The 20,322-nt window shown below is 40.9% G+C and overlaps 1 pseudogene; it reads left to right on the top strand.

The window, feature by feature from the left end:
* The window catches only part of LOC135217587 (nonsense-mediated mRNA decay factor SMG5-like), a 159,977-nt pseudogene extending 139,907 nt beyond the window's left edge, over positions 1–20,070 (top strand).
* Positions 20,071–20,322: the final 252 nt, after the last annotated feature.

Here is a 20,322-nt window from a genome sequence, read left to right as displayed (position 1 = left end):
CCTCTCTCTTAGTACTTGGTCCAGAGGTCTGACCATTGATCCTGCGGTGCACACCCCGATCAATCGGACAGAGGCTTGGATCCCTCCCTCGCTCTTACGACCAGGGAGCATTCCAAGGTTGGGGCGAACACCAGTCTGTTCACAAAAGACTCAGATTCCTCCCACCAAGAAGTTGAGTCTTCCTATTGTAAAAGGACCGAAGGTTTGTATGCCGTGTCGGAACAAATGACAATTGTCCAAAATTGCATTTTTCCTAACTATACAAACCTGAGGTCCTTTTACACATAGTCCCACCTCATGCCACCCCTCACTCTGCAGTTTTTGCTTGGGCCCAAAAGCAAAAGTGATTTGTTTACCTCCCAGTCGCGCGCGCGCGCGCCTGTCGGACAAGCAGTTAACTACCGATAGTACTTTACGATACCCTTTCACAAGTTCATATACGTATGTAAAAATTTCAACCCTTTCTTTAGCTTAGTATATTTTGCTGTCTTTTTCTTTAGAATGTGTATTATATTTCCTAGTTATGATTTCTTTACATTTTTGTAGCATGTGAAACCATCTCACACCTATGTATAAAAATATAAAAATAATCATAACTAGGAAATACAAAGAAGTCTAAAGAAAACAAAGATAGCAAAATAAATTAACTGAAGAAAAGGTTGAACCTACAAACGTAGCAATATGAAACAGTGTGATGTGTGGAGAACGGGTACGTCTGACGACTTTGACAAACGTTAACAGTAAGGCGTAGTAATGACGTGTACATTACTACGCCTTACTGTTAACGTTTGTCAAAGTCGTCAGACGAACCCATTCTCCACACATCACACTGTTTTCATATTGCTACGTTTGTAGGTTCAACCTTTTCTTTAGTTTTCATTGTACGTATTTCCTAGTTATGATTATTTTTATACCATTTATATCGTCTCTCTACACGACATTACTACTCGCCTTGCTGTTACATTCGGCAAACGTCTTTGTCCAAACTGTTTCTCCTCGCATCATACTGTTTCATAATGCTTCGGTTGTCACGTTCATATAAAAATTCATCCTTTTTTTTTTTTTTTTAAGTTAATTTACTTATTGTATTTCCTAGTTATGATTTCTTGGAATTTTTTTATACCATTTGTAACGTTCTCTCTACGTACTGTTACATTCGGCAAAACGTTTGTCCAAACTGTTTTCTCCTCGCATCATACTGTTTCATAATGCTTCGGTTGTCACGTTCTATAAAAAATTCATCCTTTTTTTTTTTTTTTTTAGTTAATTTAACTTTATGTTCCTAGTTATGATTTCTTGGAATTTTTTATACATTTGTAACGTCTCTCTACGTACTGTTACATTCGCCAAACGTTTGTCCAAACTGTTTCTCCACGCATCATACTGTTTCATAATGAAAATTCGGGCAAATTAGGTGTTGCCCTCCCAAATGAACTTCACCTCGTACGCCTATGATTACGTGGAAAAAATTCTATCGAATCGAGGCTTTCACTGAAGAGAGAGAGAGAGAGAGAAACTTCGTTTGTCATGCTCATATAAAAATTCATCCTTTTTTTTAGTTATGATTTCTTGGAATTTTTATACCATTTGTAACGTCTGTAACGTCTCTCTACGTACACAAATTGCGTCTTATGTATTTGTTACGTTTGTTAAGTTCATAGCAAACGCGTTCTCTATGCATCATACTGTTTCCTGTTGTTACTTTTGTCAGGTTTAATTTTAAACAACTGGATGCTACAGTACAATTTGTTTAATGTTGAAAAAATACAAAATACAGGTGCAAAAATAGAAAACATTCAAAAATACAATTGAAAACTAGTATGTAGTACAGGAAAATATAATAAAATTAAAGACTTCTGTCATCGCTGGTGCTTGACTGGAGGTCGTTGACTTCATCAGCTGAAGCGACGGTCGGGGTGACGGGAGGAGTTGTTAGTTTCACAAACATGGTGAGTTTCGTCTGGATTGTTTGTTTCTTTCTTTTTCTCCTCGTAAATTTCACGATAACGGACGAAACAAATCGTGTGCCATCCGTTCAATCTTTGAAAACCTTTCATAATTTGGGTCCATTTCTTCGAAATGTGCAAGGAGTTTATTTAGTTGAGCTAATCCTTCTGATAATCCCTTGGCGGTAAATTCCTTTCTGGCAACTCTTCATCCTCCGCTTTCTCTTCTTTCTTCCTCCGCCACTCGTTCTTCTTCCAATTCAATCAGCTCTTCATTTGTAAGTTCTTCGGAAGCGTGGTCTAGCAAATCCTCAATATCTTCTATTTCACAATCCAAGGAAAGCTCTTTTGACAGTTTCACTATTTTTCCCCGTATCACATCAAGTTCTTCGTTCACTGTCAAATCCATCAAAATCATTCACATAACGTTTAACGCACTTCTTCCATATGCCATTCATACGCTTCGCCGTCACAGTTCTCCTAGGCAGAAGACACATTCTTGATAGCATGCAGAATATTGTAGTGTTTCAAAATTCTCGTAGGGATAGTTCTGGGTCGGCATCTAGAGCAGCTATGGCTTGCGCAAAGGTGATTCTTAAAATAGTTTGCCTTAAATGTTGCAATCGAACCTTGGTCCATAGGTTGAAGAATTGGAGTGGTGTTTGGTGGCAAAAAAAACCACTTTCACATCAGGATTCAGATCAGCTAAGTGAGGTGGATGTCCAGGCGCATTATCGAGCAGCAGTAAAATATTGAAAGGAGATCCTTTCTCTAGGCAGTATTCACGCACTTGAGGAATGAAACAGTTGACAAACCAGTCTTCAAAAAGTGTCTGCGTCATCCATGCCTTACGGTTAGAGCGAAAGTAGACAGGCAAAGTGTACTTGCTTACATTCTTGAACGCTCGTGGGTTTTCTGAATGATAAATTAAAAAGGGTTTCAGCTTGAACCCCGCGACATTCCACCAAGCAGTAGAGTCAGCCTATCCTTAAAAGCTTTAAATCCTGGCATGCTACTGGCTTCCTTATGGATGTAAGTGCGTTCTGGCATTCGTTTCCAGAACAAACCTGTTTCATCAACATTAAATATTTGTTCTGGAAGATATTCCTCATCCGTAATCATTTCATCGAGACTGTCGACAAACTTGCTAGCTCCTTCCTCATCCGCACTCGCTGCTTCTCCAGTCCATAGAACACTATGCAGCTGGAATCGTTTTTTGAACCTTCTTGAACCAGCCAACGCTTGCCAAAAATTCTTGCTTATACTCTACTCCAGCACGTTCCTTCAAAGTCTGAAACAGACTTCTAGCCTTCATCTGCACAGTAAAAAGGCTTAACGGTGTCCTTTTTTGGATTTGATCTTCCATCCAAACATGCAATAATTTTTCCATTTCATGGATGGGGCCAGTGCGTTGTTTCGTAATCACTGTCGATCGCATGGGTGCAGAACCTTTCACAGCATCACGAATCCTCCTTTCCTCCTTAAGAATCGTGGACACAGTAGAATGAGATAACTTCATATCACGTGCGATCACATTCACTTTCTTCCCTTCTTCGAACTGCTTAATCACTGTCATTTTTGTGTCCAAGTCAATGGCCTTCCTTCCTTCTTGGCATGTTGAGGAGTAGATAAACACAGTTTCCTCTTGGCAGGACATTTCAAAAATGATCAAAATTAACACAAAGTTATTGAAAAATGAAACACAGCAGAGCGAGAGATAGTTCAGTACGGAGCTACAGGCAACACTGAGTGAGCGCGGGACCCGAGAGATGCACGGATGCCGCAGGAAAAAGTATCGTACGTTCGTATGCACGTTCTGCCGAAAAGGGTGAAAATAATAGTCGTAAAGTCGATCAGACGTAAGTTGCATAGGTCGTAAGTCGGTCATTACCTGTAGTTATGAAAAGAATAAAGAGCATGTACATAGTAGTGAGGTAACAAAAATACAACAATACACAGTCACACTAGATGCAATAACTTTTCTCTATCAACTTTGCACAGCATTCTAGTCTCAATTATTATTTGTTCCGACACGGCATACAAACCTTCGGTCCTTTTACAATAGGAAGGTACTAGCGGCAGCTGGATAGTCGTAAGCTTTCGAACAAGGGGTTCGGTAGTTAACTGCTTGTCCGACAGGCGGCTGCTGCGCGCGACTGGTAGGTAAACAAATCACTTTTGCTTTCGGCCTGCTGGCGTGTGGACGTGTATCATCGCTCTCTGCCCGCTTCATCGTCGTTGCTTTCGCATGATTGTGTTTTTCTTTTTCTATTTATCTAGTGAAACTGAATTGTAAGTACAATCATTTCATATTTATTCCCATTGAATTCAATTGTGAATTAAAGGATCTTGGTTTCACCACGCCTCCGATTACCCGAGTGCCGGGACTGAAGGGCGTAAGTTTAAGTGCGGGGAATTCATTTCCCAGAAATGATCCTCGTATTGTGTATGCTCGGTGCCGAGGGCGGGAGCGCTCGCTCCGAGCGTATATTTGGGGTTGGAAAAACTTATTCAGTATGGAAGTGGAATCGCAAGTACAGTATTCTTTTTCATTTTCATATATTATTTTGATTGTAGCAATACTCATTTTGGATCAGTTTCCGAGCTTACCCGGAAATTGATCCTTTCCCCTTTTATTTTGAATGAAGTGAAATCGCAAGTGCAGTTCTTTTTCATTTTCATTTTTTTTTGAGCTTGCATTGTTTACTGGGATCAATGTTTCCGCTATTTCCCGGGAATTGATCCTCTTTTTATTTGTATGAAGTGAAAATCGCAAGCGCAGTATTCTTTTCATTTTCATATATTTTTTGATTGCATCAATCATATGGATCAAAGGTTTCCATAAACCTTGATCCATAAAGTAAGGATGGATCCTTTTTACCCTGCGTCGGTACCTGAGGGCGCAAATGCGCTCGATCCGAGCCTTATTCATTGTGAAGTGAATCGTAATGCAAGATGCATTTTCATTTTATTCCTTATTATTTTTTTGATTGCATCAACTAATATTTATTTGGTTCCATTTTATGTTCAATTCCACTCAGTCAGGGATGCATTTTATTTTATTCCTTATTGCTTGCATTCGGGTTGGGCCCGCATGGCACGATTGCTCTCGGGCTCTTATATTGTTGTTGGGTACATGGGTACTGTGCGGGGGTGGGGAACGAGAACCCCCACCCGCTCAGCTCCCACAGATGGCCCTTCCCTGGGGTTGGGGGGGGGGGGAGGTTATCGGCGTTCTTCTCCTCGCCCGATCCGTCGAGCGCGGGGGAGGGCGCTCGGTGCCCGATGTACAATTGTATTAGGGGTCTTCCACTCGTTCGGAGAGGGCTCACCCCCCCGCGCGAGGGGACTTCCCCCCCACTAATCGCTACTACTGTTATTTCCGCAGGTGCTACTGCCACGAGGGTGGACCTTGGTGAGGTATGGGCGTCCTTCCATTTGCAGGGCGTGCTAGTGTCAGGGGCTGCGGTTCTATGTCTGGGGCCTACTGCGGTCACCCATGGAGTGGTGACCACGCAACCAGGTGACGACGTCCCTCCTCACCTGGTGTACTCGCCTCAAGTGGTAACAGTCTTGCCTACAGCCGCTGTGAAGTGCGTTCGCCGTACCGAGAGGGGGGCGTGCCGCCGCCGCTCGTGGTTGCCGCGCTGCAGCGCACCACACTTCCGCTGCCCTAGAGCTCGCCCCTGGACCTGCCGCCGGTACCAGGATGTTGCTGGCTGCTGCTCCACTTCCTGTGTTTCCGGTGCTACCTGCCGTACCTGCCGATTCTGGGTTGACTGTCCATGCAGTTGCTGCGCTGGCTGTCCCTGCCGTTGCTGCGCTGCTGTCCCTGCCGTTGCTGCGCTGGCTGTCTACCGATGCTGTCTGGCTGTGCTGCGTTCCTGAGATGCCCCATACCTGCTGATGTCGTCCCGGTTCGTGGGTGGTACTACCCCAGACTTTGGTCTGTCTGTACAGGTGCGTCCGGGCCCTGTGGCTTCGGCTACAGCAGCCCCGGCTCCGCCCTGGGATAGCAGATCTTACGTCTGGTCCTGAGGAAGCTGACGAAAGAAGAGGAGGAAGGTGTCGTCGTCGTCGTCTTCATCTTCTTCATCGTCGTCGGCTGCCAGCCTCTTCCCCTTCGACTTCTTCAAGGCTTCACAGCCGAGGAGAAGAAGGTTGCCTCCTCCCTCCTAAGAAGTCTCCCTCGGGAGCTTCTCGGGACCCGTCTCACCTCGGTGGGACGGGAGGGTTCCTTCCGCTGGTCCTCCTGCTCCTTCGGGAGGCGGGGCCCGTCTCTTCGTCCGCAAGGAAGAAGACTACGGGGACCAGAGGTGGGTACCGGCTAACACCGGTACTTCCTCGCCTGGTGTCAGTGGTTCTGCCACTGCATCAGGGTCCGTCTCGGCCTCTCGTTCGCGGGAGGTACCGAGTGTACGGTCGTCTACCAGCGACCGTGCAGCCAGGAACCAGACCTCTGAGTCCGCTCAGCGTCAGGTTCACGGCACGGGGCGGAAGACTGGTGACAGCCGCTCATGCGACTCTCACCAGACCAGCTCTCACTCTCGCGGCGAACAGCTGGCTACACCCGGGGACGTGACGGTCCACGACCGACCACGGGCTGAGGCTGGGAAGAGGTCCTCCCGTTCGCCGGTGCCAGCCACGGCTGGAAACCAGCGACGTGACGTGCCGTGAGGACAAGCACCGGTCTCACTGTGACAGTGGAGCCTGCAGGTCGCCTGACCGTCGCTCTCACAGAAAGCGACCGGGTACGGCAACCAGCACCAGCTCTTCTGACACTCGAGATCGGGGCCGCTGTGCTCAGTCCAGCCGTTCTCCACAGCGAGACGGTTCGACCAGGCCTGCAGCTCGATCGCCACCGCGGGTTGACGATCGCCTGCAGCCCTCCAAGCCTGCTGGTTCTGCCAGCGAGCAACGAGGGAGCGTCAGGTCTGCCTCTCCCGTACCTTCAACCTCCTCGGGTTACACCGGGAGGAGCGAGGTATTGAGGAGTGATCGTGAGGGGTTGCGCCCCTCATGATCTCACCACGACGCCCTACGTGCCAGGCACGGTTCTTGGACCGGCCAGGACGTATGCGCAAGTGGATGGGGAAGACCGAGAGGGCTGTCGCTGTTCCCCCTTCTTAGGAGGAAGGTTCTGGAATATGCTCTTGTTCGAAGGGCTTAACTAACGGTCCCACTCTGCAAGATGCTGTGACTTCCGAGATCCAGAGGAACTTTGCCGAGGTTACGGCGCTGATTCGTCAGCACAATGACCTCGGGGAAGGATCGCCGCTTCCACCAGCAGAGCCACGTCTCGGCTCGAGTCGTTTTGGGGCCCGAGAGGGAACCCAAATCGACGGTGGGTCTGCCGCGATCGGAGCTTGCCGACTGTGTTGAACAGGTAGTGCCTCGTGTCCGGACAAGAAGGCTCTCTCAGTTCTGGCCGGTCGAACAAGCTACTTCACCTCCTCTACTGCGACAGAGGCGTTTCTACGTGTCTTCGGACACCGTATTTAAATACCCCTTCGGTCCTCCTGAGGTTTCGACCTCGACGAGGACTGGAATGAGTCGGAGCGGTATCGGCTCTCTCCTGTCAGGTGTCGATCAGCCCCACCCAGACGACGTTCACAGTGGCGCAGACACTTACCTACAGTATGAGTTCGTAACCCTCCTCGGGAAAACGTTTCTCCTGACGATACGTTTTCCAGGCTCTGAGAGGCCATCGCCGTAAGGCGATGGCTGCTCCTTTTCTTCTCCAACTGCTAGTTCCGCTGGGAAGGCGAGCCAGTATCCAATTCCTCCCCCATTCCCTCTCTCCTTACGGCTACGAGGGAAAGGGGAGGGATCCTACAGAGATTTCTCTGTAAGATCCCACGTTAGGGGCTGCGCTACCAGGGGGGACCTTCGGGTCCTACCTGACGTAAGCCCCGGTCATTGAGGAGGGATCCTGCCCCTTTCTCGATTTCTACGGGAATCGACGAGGACCACCAGCCGATATCGTTTGACGAATTCGGTGGGGGGTTTCGCAGAGTGCTTAGAATTCTACGGAATTTCTAGCGCACTCAAGAGTGTTCGAGTTTTTTACGATCTCCAAAACACTTAGGCGAGACCACGGTCCAAAGTGAGCGAGAATCCCCGATAATTGTTACACGATAATCGGGAACCTCGCTTATGCTCGAATTCCTGTAATTTCTAGCATTTGGAAGAAGACTGCTGCTGAAAGAAGAGTATCTCACAGTAGGCGCTTAACCTGGAATAGAGAAGAACGGACGGGAACTTCCAGTTTGGCTTGAACTATCGTCTTCGGTATTCTGTTCACCATTGAAGCTTTCCTTTGGGAAAGACTTCTCCTTCACTCTCTTGACTAGAGAACGAAGGCGGTCGATCTCAATCCTTATTCTCATTCCTCGAGGGGAAAAGATTTTAGGATGGAGGTCGTGGTACAGAACCTACAAATATACTACGTATATTCCCTCGCGACATGATTCTTTAACAGTTGAATTGTCCGTGGGGTAGGCGCATACCGTAGTTAACTCTACGGTTTGTGACCGAGACGAATTGTATCTTAATTGAACTGCAACTCGGGGTTGCCTGCAACCTCCCAGCAGTTATCAGTTTCGATTTTAGATACTTGGTATTGTCATGACAACACCAAATCAGCTTTTGTATTTACCGAAATCCGTTTCGGTTAAATATAATTGCTCGAGCGTATTCTTTATGCTCGATGGTTCTAGCCGAACGCATTCCTTCGTGGAATAATGGATTACCTGGCAACTCAGGATGACGAGTCACCGAGAGCTACTGCGTATTGAACTGCCTGATAGCGGCTCAGTATCAGCTAGGTCTCGGAGATGCACGGTCGGTTACGCTCTCTCTCCCCTGGTTGGATTGACTACCGAAACCGTATCTCTGCCCAACAATCATGGACTTAGGTCTCTGATTAACGGGGATTCTCGCAATAATGAAGGACCATCTACTGCTGTGACGTCGATTTCATCGCCTTCGACATTGCGAGAATTTTCAACAGAGTTATCTCTTGGGACTCTTTCATCTTTCTGTTTACCGCACGGTAAACAGAAGTCTGTTACTAGTCAACCGCTGCATCGCACTGCGATAATGCGAATGATTTTTGCAGACATCTGAGTTTGTCTTCAAAATATCTCGTATTCGTAGGTGTGGCAATTTCATTGCTCGCCCCGAATTAACAGATATGTCAGAAACAATCGCCTACTCTCCGACTGACAGCTCTACTTCCAAAATGTTCAGCCCATGAGAAGCAGTTCTTCAGGCAGTAGTTCCCTGTCTTCATTACTGGAAGCGCTCCGCTTTTATTGCAACTACGATCCTCACCGGACAGCAATCAATAGCGGTTAGCGTTCTCAGTCTTTGTAGCACAGGTTCAGAATCTTGAGAATCCTTCTCTCGGTTCAGCTGTGAAGACGTAGGTTGCATTTTCTGTACACCTTCGTCTTCAACGGTCACATAGTGTTGTTTCTCCTTACCCGAGAATCAACTATACTATGAGATATCTTGCCATCAAGGACCTCGGTCTCTAGAAGGCAATTGACTTTCGCCTGTTGGGCACATGCCTTAAGAGAGTCATCACCTTGCCTTCTGGCATCGGTGACGAACAAATTATTTGTTTAGTCTCTTGGCATAACCCTTTTAAGGCGAAGGTCACGTGACTTGCTCGGGTGCTTGGACAACTTGCCTCCTACCGAACGCAGTCAGTAGGCAGCTGTCAGAGCGCCCAAGTCTGTTACGAACTTCGCTGTGGACTTAGTTTCGGTTGTTCCATAACAATCTTTTCTTCGTCCCTAACGGCTTGTCACAGTACCCATACCATCGACACCCACCATTGAGTGTCGGTGTCCTATCCACTACCGAGAACAACAACGTCGCGGCAGACGGATAGACCAGTATGGGTACAGGACATCACCGAAGTCGAGAAGAGGGATAGGTCATACGACATTCCCTTCTTTTCCTCTGAGGTAATTGCATGACTTTTCCTGCGAAGTCAAGCATCCAGGGGATGGGGATTCGTGACGCTCGATTTCGTACCGAATTCGTAGCGAAGACTCTGAACCCTTCGGTTCCTGACGATCGGTTAGAGTCCTTCACAATCCCCTCCCTAATGGACTTCACCGCCTTCGATGCGAAGGAGATGCTGCTTGTCCTGTGAAAGCGCGACCGCGATTTCTGAAGAAACTCGACAAATCCCAGGCTGAGTGTTGAAGACTCTTCGTCAGCACCAAAGATGACCTAGAAGTACACTCCCTCGAGTTACACAAGAACTTCTCCGTGGCGCAGGTACTGAAGGCAGGGGTCTGGTACAACCAGACCACTGGCACCTCCTTCTACCTTTGGATATTGCCCACAGGTCCTTGGATCGTTTTCCTTAGGACCCGTGGTGGCTGCTCAACACGTTGTCTAGCTAACCCAGACCCTAGCAGGCTGAACAGCATCGAGTCCTGGTGTGACTGTAAGAATAGATAAGTGAATGAGAGAGTGACTGGCTTCTCTTCCTATCTTTTTCTACCCCTCTACCTGTGGTAGGGGGATACGGTCATCACCTTGCTGGATAAGGACGAGATGCCGGTGAGCTACTCGACAGAGCCCCATCCTATCCCTTTCACTAGGGATGGGAGCGAATATCCACCACGTCCTCCTACAAGGGGGGGAAGTGGATGCCAACAAGAGACAAACCATAACGTTATGTTGCCTCTTGCAAATAGGAACTTGTTCTTGTTTGCTGGTACGAAGAGATACGCTTGGCCTCATCTTAGTACTTGGTCCAGAGGTCTGACCATTGATCCTGCGGTGACACCACCCCGATCAATCGGACAGAGGCTTGGATCCTCCCTCGCTCTTACGACCAGGGAGGCATTCCAAGGTTGGCGGGCGAACACCAGTCTGTTCACAAAAGGACTCAGATTCCTCCCACCAAGAAGTGAGTCTTCCTATTGTAAAAGGACCGAAGGTTGTATGCCGTGTCGGAACAAATGACAATTTGTCCAAAATTGCATTTTTCCTAACTATACAAACCTGAGGTCCTTTTACACATAGCCCCACCTCATGCCACCCCTCACTCTGCAGTTTTTTGCTTGGGCCAAAAGCAAAAGTTATTTGTTTACCTACCAGTCGCGCGCAGCGCGCGCCTGTCGGACAAGCAGTTAACTACCGAACCCCCTTGTTCGAAAGCTTACGACCTATCCAGCTGCCGCTAGTACCTTCCTATTGTAAAAGGGACCTCAGTTTGTATAGTTAGGAAAAATGCAATTTTGGACAAATTGTCATTTCTAAATAAGGTTAAGAAATATTTTAAAAGTCCACATGGCCTGGGAATCTCCAACAAACATGAGTTTGTTAACCAAAATCTTAATGAGAAAATTGTCTCTAAAGGACAGTCACAAGAATTTAACAAAGATAGTCATTACTAATGTATAGAATGTATTAAGGGGAGTGCCAATACCATAAGGCCCCATTATAAAGTAAATGCATGTTTCTACCTTATGACTAATGATATTTGTTTCAGATTTTTACCACTTATTCTGCAGCTAATAATAAAAAATTCTGCAGCTGATAATGAAAATTCTCTTGTCAAGTAATTGTAGAAATTCACCTGCCTTTTTTTCTCGGCCCCCTCAAACATTTTGAACTTTATAAAAATAATGTGCAACAGAAAATGTTTCCCCCAAAAATGAATTTGCTGACAACAAAATCAATATAGTATATATTCATACTACACTTAAAAAGTTTCATTGAATTTGGTTCAGTCTTCTTGGAGAAATAAGCATTTAGTGTTGAAAAAGTTAATAAAAAAATGGGCAAACTAAAACCGGCGTTAAACAGATAGACAGAGAAAACATAGAAAGATAACTGGCAGGTCACACGACGCCAAGGGCATTCTGGGTAATACATGCCCCCGTGGACCTGGTTATAGATTGCCAAGAATAGTCCCTGGATCGCACAAGTTTAATTTTAATTCTTCCGGTTTCCAGCTTGGCACTAGTAAATCCTAATGTTAAGACCTCAGGTTTGTTAGTTATGAAAAATACAAATCAGTTATAAATTTGTCATTTTGTACATAAATGACTTCATCATATAAGAAATATGCCCTGAAATTTACAGTACTATAAAATGAATAGAACTGTGCTCTCTCGATTTCTATGTCTAAAATTTTCATTAATGTTGGAGCATCGACACCATAAGGCCCCATTATAAAGTAAAAGACTCTACCTAATGATCAAGATTATTTCTCTGTAATTTTTACCACTTATGCTACAAATAATACTATAACACGTCGTCTTTCAGGTTTCTTGCTGATTGAAGCTTTTTTGGGGAGGAGGGGGTGGGGCACTTTTTCAGGAAACTGGAAAAAGCAATATTTTTGGACTTAAAAATGAGAATCAGCACGAGAAGAGTCTACTTACAGCTCAGAGGTCTGGAAAAACTAAGCCCTATTAATAATAGTAATAATACTAATAATGAAAAATGAGAAAAAATCAGTAATGTCTGGTTCCTGAAGCCAGTTATCCTTACATCATCATAAGCTTTTTTCTCAACGATGCTAATGCTAGAGGAACAGGGATATTTTAATGGAGAACAATCATTTTTTAAATAAATTTTTGTCATTAAAGTTGACCATGAACCAATCTAAACATTTCTTTTAGTAATAATGTTTAAAGATATATATTTATTTACATGTAAGACAGTTCAAAATAGTGTATATCTCAAATTTTATTCAATCTAGGATCATTCATAAACACTTTAGGTATATTTTTCACATTGCCGTTCAGTTTCTTAGAAGCAATGAACAAAATTGTCCATGAACCAATCTAAACTTTCCTTTTTAGCAATAATGTTTCTATATATGATTGTTTATGCATAAAACAGTCCAGAACAGTGAATAACTTGCTTGAATTTGTTGAATTATTCATACAAATTATTTTTGCCAAGTCTTTTGCAATTTGTGGGTCCTAGTGTTATACAAGTGGTGAACAAAATTGTAAATAAACCAATGCAAATTGTTTTTCTTTAGCATTATCACTGCAGGATATGTTTATTTAGACAAAAAAGTTGAAAACTGTTAATAAATAAAATTCAATAATTTCTTGAAATTCAGTGGTTGACACACTCCCTAAAAGCAACACTGTTCATTATCATGGTAAATATGAAATGGATAATCAGAAAGTCATTATCTAAAGACAAAACTTTCCTAAGTACTTAGAGAAATTCACATAAAGTGAACATCCCCGTTTATTTTTTCTTGCTTATTCAGACTAGGTAGTACCATGTACTGCACTTGTGCAGCTATAGCATACATTTGTAAATACCACCCCCTACAATCCCTTCCACATTGTCAAGAATTTTTCATGAATGCAGCACCTGCTGTCGCCTCCACATTACGATGGACCTTTTAAAGTTTTATCATGTAATGCATGAGTATCCACTATATTCAATTTACAGATAGTAGTTACACAGACTTGACCACCCCACTACTTTCCAATGTCAGAGTAACAGAATACAGTAAGAGTTGGATAGCATTGCCTACAACTAACCACTTAGCTTGAACCAAATTGCAAACATCAAATGCAATGTTAACTTTACCTTATCATACATAGCCACATTAAATGACTAAAAGTAACAGAATAATTATTTACCAAAAGTTTCACCTACATAATCTACAGAACTGTGAGCAGATCACTCGGAGAATCATGACTGTTGGTGTTTTAAGAGGAAGGCCTGGAAATCCTATAGTATCAAAATTACAATCTCATCTTTTGTCATACATTTTACAGTTAAAAATTTATGAACTCTGCCAAATATGGCCACATTTGATTTAAGTATGTTTTTTTATATACAAGATCGCTTTACAAAGATCTTGTTCAGTTATGTATCATGTGGTTCTTATAGTTCCAAATCAGTTGATTTGAATATTATGAAATTTTTGTTTAAAAAATGATAGATTGAAATAACGGTACAGTTGCCACAACTTTAAGATTCATTTTGTGGGTATATAACCAAATGGGGATGGTAGATATTGAGTCTTGTCCTCCTGTATAGTGTAGGTTTGTAGAATCTGTGAACACTTAAAGAGGGTGCATTTTTAGACAGTATCAAGTTGTTAAAAGTATTTATTTACTCCACGAAATTTTGATCTTTTGGCCATTAAAAGTAGGTATTTTTGATGGATGAGGAAGGAATTATATACTATTACATGCATCTTTGTGGCATATAGTAGTCCCACATGAATTTTACTCTCAAAACTGACAGGGTATGAGAGGTTGTAGCAGGGAAAATTTCGCTTTCTTCAAGTCTGCTAACCCACTACCTGGTCCTAACCTCAGCTTACATATATTCATAATTTCCTGGACTTTTTATGCATCTTGAGTTATTTAGTATATTTTCTTGCTTTTTAGTATACTTGAATTTTTCTTCTTTCCATAATATATTTCTATATTCATTAAATGTAATTTTCAGAAAATCTCACATTATGTAAATATCTTCTGATACAGGGAATGGTATCAAATTTTAGAATGTTGCCATTACTTAAGTGCTCAAGTACAACAGAATTCAAATGTCAAGTCTGCAACCGTTACCCTCCTGACAGGAGAAAGCCAGACTCCAACCACTAACTTCTCCCATTCAGGTCTTGCTAATGCTGCTGGTAAGTTCATACTTTTTTATATTTAATGTACGCTAAAAGTTTTGCAAAGTAACACTGTTAACACACAGCAAAAGTCACCTTTTCTATATTTAATGACCAAAATTCTTTTGTTAATTTGTATACAGTTTATTTGGAGGTGTGCAATATAGTAACTTTAAATACAAATTTGAGTAAGCTGTGCAAGAAAACTACCACCATTTTTACGCTACCTATTCAGTACATACAGTCTATTTAGATTAAATTGTATTGTATTATTTCTAGGTGCAGTTTTAGAAAACATTGAGGAGTTTATGCGTAAGTGGCAAAATTCTACGAAAGGGCATAGTTGAAGTTTACAGTTGAAATGAAAGGTAAGTACATTGAATTATCTGTCTATACACACTGTAGTACAGTAACATCATCATTTCTGTAGATAAAGAGAAAATACAAGGAAAAGGAAAATGAACTCCTAAAAGGATTAAGAATTCTCAAAGTCATGGATTTTACACTCCTGGTGCTTTATCACTTCAAGGTCTCCTAAAAATAGGAATATGGACTTTCTCTAGTCTTGGTTCTTCCAATATTTTGATGATGTTTTACCTTTCTTGTACAGTGTTCTCCATGATTTCCCTTTCAGAGGGATTTTCAAGCCTCATCATTGTTTGCCCCCTTATCTCAGGATTTATGCCTCCTACTTGCAGAGCTACTTGCTCTGCGCTCTCTCTCTCTCTCTCTCTCTCTCTCTCTCTCTCTCTCTCTCTCTCTCTCTCTCTCTCTCTCTCCCCTTAATTTGCTTTGGAATTCATGTGATCAGTGCGATCTCATTGTTTTAATGTTCATTTGACACACTTGCTGTGATCATTGTTGTTGGATTTTTGTTTTCAACAAGCGAATGTGAAGGATTATATTTAGTAAACTGCAGATACTCGAAAATTTACAGTGTCCATTAATGAACTGTTATTTTTGGGCCTTTAAAACTTGATATATCTAAAGTTGTGGTTGTTTAGATGAGTAATTGTTATAAGATGAATGACATTACGTGGTTATTCTCAACATGAGTATTGGGAAAATTTACATCATGTTACAACTAGCTTTTCAAAGCATATCTGTAATTGCTGGAAAGTACAGTACTATATGCATATATTTCTAGTTAATAGTTTAGTTTTTTGCCCCACGAGCATTTAAAAATTAATGCAATATTTTTTTGCTTTCAAGAAAGTAATCATTTACTAAGTACCCAAATATTAAAGGGTATGGAAATTAATTTTTAAAAAATTAAAAATCTGAAGCAAGATGAACAGATTACTCTGTAGTAGTTAAGTTTTAGAATATTTTGGTTAAAATTTATCTTGCCCTTTAACCCTCTTACGCCGAATGGAGGTATTAAACGTTGAGTCAAAATGTCTCCCATATGCCGAATGGACGTATCATACGTCGACTCAAAAAAGTTTTTTAAAAAATTTGCGGAAAAATACTTATAGGCCTAGCAGCCTAAAACTTTTGAATCACGTGCCTTGGGGGATGCTGGGAGTTCACGGATCAAGGCGTTGTTTTGTTTACAATCGCTACGCAGGCGCGCAAGCGCGAATTTCTTTCTTATTGCACTAAAAAGTATCAGTGACACATCTCGGAAATTATTTCGTCACTTTGACATAATTTTTGCACCATTTTAAATTATCCTTTACATGAAGTATTATATATGAAAATGTGCGCAATTTCATGTAAAATACAACAAAAAAATACTCATGATTGTAGCTTTTATCAGTTTTGAAATATTTTCATATAAATAACAGTAAGTGCAAAAATTTCAACCTTCGGTCAACTTTGACTCCACCGAAATGGTCGAGAAACGCAATTGTAAGCTAAAACACTTATATTATAGTAATATTCAATCATTTGCCTTCATTTTGCAACAAATTGGACGTCTCTAGCACAATATTTCGATTTATGGTGAATTTATGAAAAAACTTTTTCCTTACGTTCGCGCGGTAACTCTTCCGATAAATTTTTTCGTGCGATTGTCCTAATGTTTGCACCATTTGAAATTTGCCGTTACATAAAGTTTTATATTGGAAATGTGCGCAATTTCATGCACAATACAACTAAAAACAATCCATGGTTGTAGCTTTTATCAGTTTTGAAATATTTTCATATAAATAACGTTAAGTGCAAAAATTTCAACTTTCGGTCAACTTTGACTCTACCGAAATGGTCGAAAAACGCAATTGTAAGCTAAAACTCTTATATTCTAGTAATATTCAATCCTTTACCTTCATTTTGCAACGACTTGGAAGTCTCTAGCACAATATTTCGATTTATGGTGAATTTATGAAAAAAAAAAAAAAAAAAAAAAACATTTTCCTTACGTCCGCGCGGTAACTCTTCCGAAAAAATCAGAATTTTTTTTGTGCGATTGTCAAAATGTTTGCACCATTTAAAATTAGCTGTTACATAAAGTTTTAGATATGAAAATGTGCGCAATTTCATGTAGAATACAACTTAAAATGATTGAAGGTTGTAGCTTTTCTCTTTTTTCGAAATATTTGCATATAAATCACGATAAATAGAAAAAAAAACCACGTTCGGTCAAATTTGACTCTACCGAAATAGTTGAAAAACGATATTGTATTGTAAGCCTAAAAACTCCTTATGGCCTAGTAATATTCAGTCATTTATCTTCATTTTGAAACAAATTTGAAGTCTCTAGAACAATATTGTAATTTATGGTGAATTTTTGAAAAAATATATTTACTTCCCTCCGCGCGCCGATTCGCGGCCGCAAGTCTCCGAAATGCGTACATCGCATTATCCTAATATTTGCTCCTTTTCATATTAGCCGTTTTATAGAGTTTCATATATCAAAATGTGCGTAAATTCATGAAGAATACAATAAAAAATAATTGAAGGTTGTAGTTTTTCCCATCTTCGAAATATGTGCATATAAAAAAATATATATATAAACATTTCGACATTCGGTCAACTTTAACTCGTCCGAAATGGTCGAAATCTGCAATTCTAATCTAAAACTATTACAGTATCTTAATATTCAATCATTTGTCTTCATTTTGAAACAAATTGGAAGTCTCTAGAACAATATTTAGATTTACGGTGAATTTTTGAAAAAAACATTTTTTTTCGTCCATGCGTTACGAATTTATACAACATTTTGTGATAATATTTTTCCGGTGTTGCTTTTATTGTTTTACAATGTATTATATATCAAAATGATTGCAATTTAGTGTACAATACAACGAAAAAAAAGTAACTCATTAGCTTTGACCGTTTTTTGCACAGTGTGATTTGAATACAATTATGTATGAATTTTGTTTTTTCGCTACCATATATCGCATTATTTACATATGATAATGATATTATTTTTCATTTCTGATAGTTGCATATTAAACTTAAGGCAATGACAAAAAAAGGAGCTCTTAATCTTTAAAACTAAGCGCGCTGTGATTTTTTGAAAAAATTATTTTTTCCGCTTCCGCGCTCACTCCAAACTGGGCCCGGCACACGGGAGAGGTTTTGATTTTTAGGGCTTCGGCGTAAGAGGGTTGATAAAGATGAGACTTATGTATGAATGTTAGGTTTTTCTTAGAATGAGGTGGGTTTAAGTTATCATGAGTTAGACTGGCTACCCATATCAGTTTGACTTGCTTTATTATTTATTTATGAAGAATTAAGTTTTTAATAGTTTGCGAGTATATTTATACGGGATACCCCTATGTATAGGAAGGCGTCCCGTTGGATGTTATAACCTGTGATGTTATACGCAAGTATCTGTTGTCTACTTCCCATTCTCGTCCGAGTGACATCGATTGCAGAGAGTTTCTAAGTATCATTAGTATCTTCTTTGAGTATAGAGGTGAAGACTTCAAACTCATAGTTGTCAAACTTAACATATATTTGTGAAACTACATCTCTTGAGTAGAGGAAGAAGTGGTTCAGAGAACTTGTCTCGATGAGTGGAAGTAGAGATCTAAGTTACAAAGCATTTACAAAAGATAGTAGAGCAAAGCTTAGCTCAGCATACATAACATACAGACAGATGAACATGTGACTAGGAAGTCACAAGGTTGTCTCTGTGGGTTATAGGTCACCATGTTCTCAGGCAAAGGCACTGTGACCTGTTTTACAAGACAATGCTTTTGATTACCACAGGCAAATGCAAACCAGGACGTCGCAGATACAACGCGGTAGTGTCCAGCTTGCATTCCTTATCTTTCCTTCTCACACTCCTTGTTCCCGCCAGTGACCCCTTGGGTCATGGGCTTATTTACATATATGGAACATATATGTATGTTAAAATGTAATCATTACATATTTATGCCCTAAAAGTTGTGTAATACTTGCTAAATCAGTTTATTTATGCCCTAAAAGGTGTGTAATACTTGCTAAATCAGTATTATTAATTTTGCATATTTTATATAAAACTAAAATATAAATTGTTCCACCCCCCTCTTACCTCTAGTGCTTTGTTATTACTGAAAACTTTCATGGTTTTTTTTTTTTTTTTTTTTTTTTTTTTTTTTTTTTTTTTTTTTTTTTTTTTTTTTTTTTTTTTTTTCTAAAATGTAGTCTGCTGTTTTTCATATGATAAAAAATCAGGCTTCATTTATCTGTTTTATTATTTTTATATTTTGAAAGCTTTTAAAATTGACTTCAATCCTTGTGTTTCAGGACGACTCCTAATTCAGTCACCCCCTGAATGTTCCACATCAATATAAAAAAAAAAAGGCCCTGGGCGCACTTCATTGGCTTATGCGTCTACCAGCGCCTCCTGTTCAGTCGTTTCAAGTGTATGAATTGACAGTGTGCATGACAGGAAACCACACACTATCTACAGCTCAGTGGCAGTGAAGATGGAGAACTATCTTACTGGTCATGAAGGGACTGGACAAGCCAGCAGTCATGGATTGTGTGGTATAGCCTAGTCCTCAACTAGAGCTGTGAATGTGTGTGTATTGGAAGGGAAAGATGGGGCTTTCTCCACCCCCAAAAGGATCTTTAACATCAAAAAATAAAAAAATAATTTTTATCTTGAATCTTGAAACATTTTTGTTTTCTCATACAATAATTCAAATATCTGACATGTAAACTCATGTTTACACAACATTTTTGGACTAAGATTTAAGATATAGGTAGGACTTTATGCTCTAGCAGACTTTATCATAACCTGTTTTTGTTTTTGTTATCTTCATACTAGCGGTGGTAGCTTTTGAAATTAAACTCATAAGAGCCACAGGTGGACAGTATGATCCAAGTTTCTATTCACTGGGAACATTGACATAACTCCACAATATTCCAAAGTAAGTTCAATTTGGAAATGTTTGATTATGGTTTAATTTACTTCAAATTCTCCTTAAAATTATTTAAATTTTTATGTTCTGCATAACTAAAACAGGGGTCATCATAAAGATTTTTCAGCAAAATTTAACTTTGTAAACTATTTTACCAGGAGTACATAATAAAGCAAGCATGTGTGCATCTAATGTGTTCATTTATTGCCTTAGTAGTATAGCTCATTGGACATTACTATCTCAACCACTGCTTTCCGGGGTGCACATAAACAATACAATGTTTAGTGATTTTACTAAGCAAATATGGTTGTCCCAAAGTACTATAATATCCTTAACTCACTTGTAAGTTCATGAAATGTAATTGATATATATGTTAAAACTTTCAATTGCCTATGCAGCATACTCTACTACACACAAATACAAAGTCTGAAGACTAAAC

This window comes from Macrobrachium nipponense, chromosome 7 (genome assembly GCF_015104395.2).
Source record: "Macrobrachium nipponense isolate FS-2020 chromosome 7, ASM1510439v2, whole genome shotgun sequence".
Taxonomy (NCBI): Eukaryota; Metazoa; Arthropoda; class Malacostraca; order Decapoda; family Palaemonidae; genus Macrobrachium; species Macrobrachium nipponense.
Note: the sequence above shows the minus strand (reverse complement) of the source record. Positions and strands in the feature narration are given on the sequence as shown.